The sequence below is a fragment of the Palaemon carinicauda genome, chromosome 27 (assembly GCF_036898095.1).
Source record: "Palaemon carinicauda isolate YSFRI2023 chromosome 27, ASM3689809v2, whole genome shotgun sequence".
Classification (NCBI taxonomy): domain Eukaryota; kingdom Metazoa; phylum Arthropoda; class Malacostraca; order Decapoda; family Palaemonidae; genus Palaemon; species Palaemon carinicauda.
The window spans coordinates 75,483,750-75,492,189 of NC_090751.1; the positions used below are offsets into that span (position 1 = coordinate 75,483,750).

The 8,440-nt window shown below is 35.7% G+C and overlaps 1 long non-coding RNA gene across 1 annotated transcript; it reads right to left on the reverse strand.

The window, feature by feature from the left end:
* Positions 1–218: 218 nt before the first annotated feature.
* On the reverse strand, positions 219–7,002 carry LOC137621216 (uncharacterized). The gene is made up of 2 exons (XR_011040178.1): positions 6,941–7,002; positions 219–509 (listed from the first exon to the last, which is right to left on the reverse strand). It is a non-coding gene; the product is annotated as an uncharacterized lncRNA (long non-coding RNA).
* Positions 7,003–8,440: the final 1,438 nt, after the last annotated feature.

The following is an 8,440-nucleotide window of genomic DNA, read 5'->3' on the forward strand; positions in this document are numbered from 1 at the left end:
TTTTCATACAAACATCAATCCGACAAATTACTCCCTTAGCGAATGAGGTGGCCACTCATACAGCTTTGAACTGGATTAAATAGGGGGTATTGTCAGGGCTATGCAACTCATTCCTTTGTAGCTGCTTGCTGTGCCGTAACCTACGCCAAACAAGTATGTTCACGGCGATAAATATCATCACCGTGAAACACAAACTAGCCAGTATTATGGGGTGAAGAATCTCTTTGTAAGTCGGCGACAGGTGGTCCTTTTCGGTAAGTTTCATTAAGTGTTTCGCCACACTTCCTTTATAGGGGAGAGGAAGTGCGGGCGTTGTAGAGGTCCACGTGAAATTCGCGAAGTAAGCACGTTCTCTGATGATTGTCCGTAGGCCAGTCACCATGGAATTCGGGGAAGTCCCGATACAGCCATCTGCTGCGACGAAGATGTGGTTGTGGGATGTGGATCCGTCAGGGCATGATATATTGAAGCCGTCCTTGTCGTATCGTATCCACGAGCCATTATTTAGTCTGCAATTGAATTCTTTATTGTCAAAGGGATAAAGCTTATCCAGACAATTTTCACTTGTATGGGAGAGAGCACCGTCTAGCACTATACCTAACTCGCATGAATCCATCAAGTTTTTACGGAATTCAAATGAGTCAGCTGTACATATTTTTCTATCCATTGCGTCTGAACAGTGAGTTAATTGATTTAAGTCTTTAATGACCGTATATGTTTCCTTGTCTGGGGAAATCAATACGTGTCCTGTCAAACTGGATATTACTGGATTTGAGTGATTCGTCATGAAAGTCGGAAATGGTGATATCCTGTAAGATTGCCAGGCATCAGAAGAATCAAAGGGAATTGTAATCCTAATCTTGTTATTATCTACGTTTACTGTAATTAGGCTGTAATAAAATTCTAACCTATGTTCGTCTAACAAAGGAACATAGCCTAGTTTATCCCTAGTGTTCTCCAGAACTAATTTTAAGTAACGTATAGGCAACAAATGGGGCGACAATACACCTTTAGTTGCTAACGTGATAGCTTCTACATAATCCTTGGATTTCTCAATGAAATGTGCAATTCTGTTATGTATGTGATCTATCTTTGAATCATAATACGTTAATGTTGCTAACAAATCCTGTACTTCCATAATTTGAACGATATTATCTGAATGTTCATTTAACAAATCCATAATTTTATTGATTGAAGCTAACTGATCCCTTAGTTCTGACATAATCAATTCATCTTTATGAGTCAAGAACTCAATTTTCTCATTTTGATTACTAATTTTAAGACGATTGGAAAGTCCTAAACCTAAACTTGCAACAGACCCAAAGATGCTTAATGCAGCATAAATGAACGGATTCCGTCTTTCTTTTTGTTCGTGTCCTACAGTCCACATCAAAAGGTCATAAGCCAAAGATCCTGTCTCTCCAGTCTTATTCTTTAAGTCATCAGATAGCATCTCTGCAATTTTTAATGTTGAGCTAAGCAAACTCTTAGTAGTCAAATGAAAATGTCTCCTATGCAACTCATCCAATGATGCAGAAAACCTTGAAATGGCGGTTCTTAAGCTAGTGACATCATTCTCTTGAAGAAAAATTGCTTGCATATGCACTTCGACAATTACGTTGGTTGATGTAATAAAAATGTCTTCTTGTCTTTCAACTATATTTCCATATTTAAAATATATATTCTTAGTCTTAGAACTCATCCCATACGAAAAAAATGTCTGAGCGAACAATATCACTCCCAACAACAAAAAATTCATCTTGGAAACCTGTAACGAGAAAAAACATATGTAATTACTCCTGTATTAAAAAGAAAACTTTTAAATTGAAATTAAAATTTTTTCCTCACTTCTTTTTAATTTCTTATGTGAGACAATGGTACTATTCTCTCATCCGTGGGTTGGGCTACATTTTGAATTCTAAACCTATTGGCCGTTAATATTTCCAAAATGTTAAATGGGCCCTCAAACTTAGGTGTTAGTTTATAGTTGAGCCCTTTTCTGACATTGATTTGAATATAGATGTTATCACCCACGGTATATGTTTTAGTTGGTTTCGCTATTTTATCATGATTCCTTTTCATTATGATTTGTGATTCTTCTAAATTCTTTCGAAGGATATCATATCGACTTATACTTGCATTTATACATTCTTTTAAAGGATTTGATAGATTAGTTGTAGGCGTTAATACATGGAAAGGTGTTCTAACTGGGGTACCATACAATGCTTCATGCGGTGACATTTTAATTGATATATGATATGAATGATTCAGAGTACTCAGTGCCGCCGGTATTGCAATATCCCAGTTGGGGTCTGATCCCCCTAGTGTTACCCTTAATATATTTAATATCTTCCTATTTGCTCTTTCCACTAGCCCATTCGACTCTGGGTGATATATCATGGTATTGATCTTCTTTATTTTGAGGAATTCACACAATGAGGTAAGAAAGTGATTATTAAATTCACCACCCGAGTCTGAGATTATCATGTGTGGAATTCCATGTTTACAAATGTAACACTCGTAAAACTTCCTAGCGCATTCAATCGCAGTTTTAGTTTTAAGCGCTATTAGTTCTGTATATCGAGTTAAAGCATCTATAATTACTAAGAGGTGCTTATTCCCTCTGTCTGACTCGTAAAATCCTGTTAACAAATCTAAATGTATTCTTTCAAAGGGTTGATTGGGAACAGGATAAGTTCCTAAGCTAACAGGTGTTTTCGTATGCCCTTTGTTTTCCTGACATGTGCGACAATTAGCTATGTGTCTTTTTATATCTGTAAGCATTGTATGCCAATAAAACAATGATTTGGCTTTCTGTGACATTAATGAGAACCCAGGGTGTCCATGTAATGGATTTGAATGCAACCAATTCAGGACAGTGGAAACAAGTGAGTTTGGTACTACTACCTGGTCGTTAGTTACATGTGGTGTATTGCGGGTTTTCCTTGTCACAGTCCTACACAGAATATTATCTTTGATTACATAATTCTGCTGCTTATACTTTATATATTCTTTTTCTTTATGATTGCCTTTCAAAGCATTTATAATTGTTTCTATTTTCTGATCTTTTCTTTGCTCAGTCTGTAACAATTCAGCACTCCAGCCTAAATCTTCTTGTTCAGATATTGTTTTTACAATAGGCATGGATGTTGATATATCTATTAATTCAGCTAAAGACTCCGTACAAGATGACACGGGGTTGCGTGATAATGCATCCGCAATGATATTTGCTTTCCCAGGTAAATACCCGATTCTTGCGCCAAAATCTTGAATGATTAAATGCCACCGAGTTCGTTTAGGGCTGTGATTGAAGCCTTTAAAGAACTCTGTTAGTGGTTTATGGTCAGTAAGAACCTTAACGGGATAACCGTAAATTATGAACTTAAAATGCACTAGCGAATTAACAATAGCTAGTCCTTCCTTGTCTATTACTGCATATTTACTTTCGGAAGTTCTCAATTTTCGAGAATAGAAAGCTATCGGGAAAAACTGTTTATCATATTGCTGAAGCAATACCCCTCCCACTCCTAAGTCTGAGGCGTCTGTTGCAATGAAGAATTCCTTACCGAAGTCAGGAAATTTTAAGATAGGAGAACTACACAGTTCATCTTTCAAAGTATTAAACGCCTGTTGATGTTGCTCAGACCATATGAAATCTACGCCCTTCTTCGTAAGATCAGTTAAAGGAGCGGCTATTATTGAATAGTTGCGTATAAAACGCCTGTAATATCCACTACAACCCAGAAATTGCTGTATTCCCTTGACATTAGTAGGTATGGGAAAATTACGTATAGCCGACACCTTATCATGGACTACTTTAAGACCTTGGCTTGACACCATGAAACCCAAATATACTAATTCTGTTTTGAAAAATTCACACTTACTAATCTTTACCCTTAAGTTATGTTGTCTTAATCTCTGTAGTACTAGTTCTAACTTACGTAGATGTTCTTCTAAGGTGTTGGAAAAGATTACAAGATCATCCATATAGGCATGCAATATATCCCCTAACAAGTCTCCAAACACTATGTTAATCATTCTTGTAAATGTTATAGGAGCACAACGTAAACCAAAAGGCATCCGTAAAAATTCATAATGTCCCCTGGCTGTGCTGAAGGCTGTGTATGGGATACTATCTTCTTCTAATGATATCTGGTGAAAGCCTTTAAGTAAGTCCAAACTGGTAAAATATTTATTCTGACCTAACAAAGACAAAATATCGTCAGTACATGGCACTGGGAATCGATCAGGGATCGTTTCCTCGTTTAGACGACGAAAGTCGACACAGATACGCCATGTTCGATCTTTTTTCGGTACAACTATTAAAGGAAAATTATAAGGGCTATTTGATTTTCTAATGACTCCTTCCTCTAACATTTTACCTACTTCATCATTTATTTCATTCTGGAATTTCATAGGGAGTCTGTACGAGGGTACATATATAATTTTCTGTTTGTCTTTTAACCTTATTTGATGCTCGATCACATCTGTTTTCCCTAAGGATCCATCCGTAGTGGAAAAGACATCTGTATATTTATTTAAAAGTTCAAAAATTTTCTGCTGAATTTCTTCGTCTTGAATGTCCTTACTGATTTTATTTTTAATAGATCGTAAAAGGGATTCATCCGCAACTGATTGAGAGTGATTGATTTCAGCAACGGTAAGAATACGATGTTTATAAACTTCTACATCCAAGATATGTTGATTTTTGTGAATTACTAAAGTGTTATTTAAATGATTACAGACTTCGATATTACATTGCTGATGTGAGCCTACTGTATAAATAGCTTGTGTGACAGACAATCCGTTGGTTTTCAAAGTATCGGAAAGGATTAATATTTCAGATCCCGGTAGTGTTTTCTTTATTTGCACTATTAAATTCGAAGGTATGTTTGGTTCGATATATTGCGTGCAAGATGATATTACGGGTGAACGAGAATTCTGCTGGGTCGCGTGTATTATTTCTTTATTAGTGAGACAAGTTATTGGTTCTTCAACGTACGTTACGGTTACATTTGTCGTCTCCTTATTATCCAAAACAGACTTTAAAGTATTAGAAGACTTATAGAATTTCCCTTTGATATACACGCCGTGCTTTGCAGGAGCTAAGATAATGTTTTGATTTCCCATAGATGGGTATCCTATAATTACAGCTGGATACATATTAATGTTTTTCACAACAACAAATGTATCGGCAAACGTGCGATTACCGACTCTGAACTGAATATGAGTTATGCCTATGACGTTTAATTCATTATTTCCTATACCTGAAAGTCTGATTCCTGATTTTTCAATCGGAAAGTTCGAAAACAACAAATGATGCGTCTTCAAATCCATAATATTACGTGGACTACCAGAGTCAAAAAATAACGTAAAGGATTTGTGTTCTAAATTTACAGCATATAAGGTTGGCCGTAACTCATTTTGGCTTATTATTGTATGAATTCGTTGCAAATCTACGGGAGCATGCACTGTTTTACTTAATTCGGCCGTGTGTTTCATAGGAAAATCTATTGTCTCACATTTATCTGATAAAACATTAAATTGATTATTCAATACTGTTGATGTTGACATAAATGACCTTGACCCAACATCACTCTCTTCCCCTCTAGAGTTAACTATGTGGTATTTGCTTTGTTCTGCACATTCTGAAAATTAGGCTGACTTTGCGAGGTCTGGTTTGACGGCCCAGGCTCAGCGATATTTGAAGAAGTGTTTGTTTGTTTCGGACTCTGAACTGCATTGACATTTTGTTGTTTCTTCTTATTGTTAAAATGAGGATTTTTCTTTTTATTTCCATATGGAACTGACTGTGGAATTGACTGTGTATTTCTAGGATATTGTTGTGTCTTACGCGCGTAACATTGACTATAAGAATGTGATCCTGTGTTGTGAACTGAACAAAATTTCGTTCTACAGTCTGCGCTTATGTGACCTTGACGTTTGCAGTTGTAACACGTCACTCCCGCTACTGGATTATTAATTACGTTCACTGTTTGTGGTTTTGTTTCATTCTTAGCAAAAACTTGAGTTAACACGGGATCGAGATCTGGACACTTGGACATGTGCTTCTTTATCTGTTTATAGACATCCAATTCCGTACTTGCAGGCATTAACTTCTTATCAAAGCACCGCACTAAAGCTTCAGGCAACATAAGTGTCATGCAAGTTAAATACATTAATCGTAAAAAATCTTTCACGGAGATATTATCGTTAGTAACCCAAGTGGAATTACCTAAAATGTCCTGATATTCGTTAAGCCTATCAGCTATGAGAGCTGCTCTCTCAACAACATTAAGCCGATTCATAGTGGCTTGATTAAGTGTATTTCGTAACGTTAACACCACATCCAAAGCTTCTTCACCCCCATAGATCGCGCGTAACCTAACTTTGAAATCATCCCAAGTAACTGCTTCCTGAAATGAAACACCTCTTAAATACGCACTCGCATCCCCCTTAGAAAAATCTATAAAACTTTTAGCTTCTTGTAATTGTACAAAAGGATCTACGATTTGTTTGGCATTTAAATGGGCATCAACGGATGAAATCCATGACTCCACATTTTGTGGCAAGAACCCGTTGACACGGCCTTGAAAAGGAAGGATTGCTGACCTGGCATTTACAAGCGTCACAATTGGAGGAGGATTAGCCTGGCCTACACCACTAGGTCCAGGGGTAGGGCTGACAGGAGGAGCCATGACTGCTGTATTCTTTTTTTTTCTATCTCTTTGACCCCTTTCAATCCTATCAAAATATCTATATGAGTACAGACGCCCACTGCGTAAACGCATATGTATAATAAAATTCCCCCAACAATGTTACTAATCCCAATACATTTCCCCCCAAGAGTTTATGAAAGAAAAAGGAATTAGCACAAAGAAAGAAAAATTCTAAATGAGAATTCGGAGTTTCTTATAACAAAGTTTAGGAATTCACTCACCCCAGTAATATTTGACTAACGACTTGTGACAACTACACTTCACTGCACAAACTGAAATGAATACAAAATCTTTGTACTTAGCTTTATATGTAGTCGAGTCGTCTCTCTCTCTCTCTCTCTTGATGTTTTGTTAGCGATGTCTCGTTCTAGTTTCTTGTAGAATGTAGGTCTTCCTGGATATGTTTTGCAATAGTTGAATGCCAGTCCTTGGGTTTCCTAGGATGTTGATTGAAGATTCTATTTGTATACTAACATATGTTGGTGTTAGCATTTTCGTTGGACTCAGTCAAAATTGTAGATATTTGTAGATAGTTCTGAGTTCTTGAAGATCTTTATCAGGTATTACAGCTTTTATGTTGAAGTCTTGAAGATATATCTCTGGTTTTACAGCTATTTATTTTTGAAGTCTTGAAGATATTTCTCTAATTCTTAGAGTATAACCGCTGTCTTTGAGTTTAAGCGCTGCCACCATTTATTGGTGTGCTACTGTCTTAAGCACACATTTGAGTATGAGTTGTTTTCAGATGTATTTAGATGGTTTATTGAACACATCTTGGTGGTTTTTTAAGTTTTATTGTATATAAACAACTGAGTTAAACATCTCCATCACTGGAGGAAGCTGTGTTGGTCCACATGACCAATTCTGGTGAAGTTTAGACAAGAACTGAACAAATTACTGATATCCCAAAAATCGTACACTTGCTTTAATTTGGATAAGTGACGGAATCGGAAGACACCTGCATCCGGTGACGTCACAAACTTTCACACGAAGAGTTAATGTGTTGACACTAAGAAAGAATGACAACTCAGCATCTTACATCCTGTACACAATTTGAGTTGACCATAGCAAATCTCACGGCCAGCTCTTCCAACCAACATGACATATTACGTCATTTGTTTTAAACATGTAATATTACTATTCTAATCATTACATATATATATATATATATATATATATATATATATATATATATATATATATATATATATATATATACATATATATACACATACATATGTGAATATATATATATATATATATATATATATATATATATATATATATATATATATATATATATATATATATATATATATACATATATATACACATACATATGTGAATATATATATATATATATATATATATATATATATATATATATATATATATATATATATATAATGCCGTATATCATATTCACTCAGATAAAGATGTAAAATTAACAAAGACACATGCGCCTTGTTTAAATGCATTAGATACTTTTAATCTAATCCAATTTCTTTTCCATTGGCCCCCTGGGAAAAATAGCCAAAAAGGGAACTATATCCGGGATAATGACCGACGGAACTGCCCCGCCTTTAAGACCTTAATCCATCACCTGCTTTAGGGCTTCTCCAAATAAAATGACCGAAATATTTTAGATTCGATGCGAAAAAATAAGCTCTCAGCTGCCACTTTCGTTTGGGAGCACTATAGTATTCTTATGTTTGTTTCAG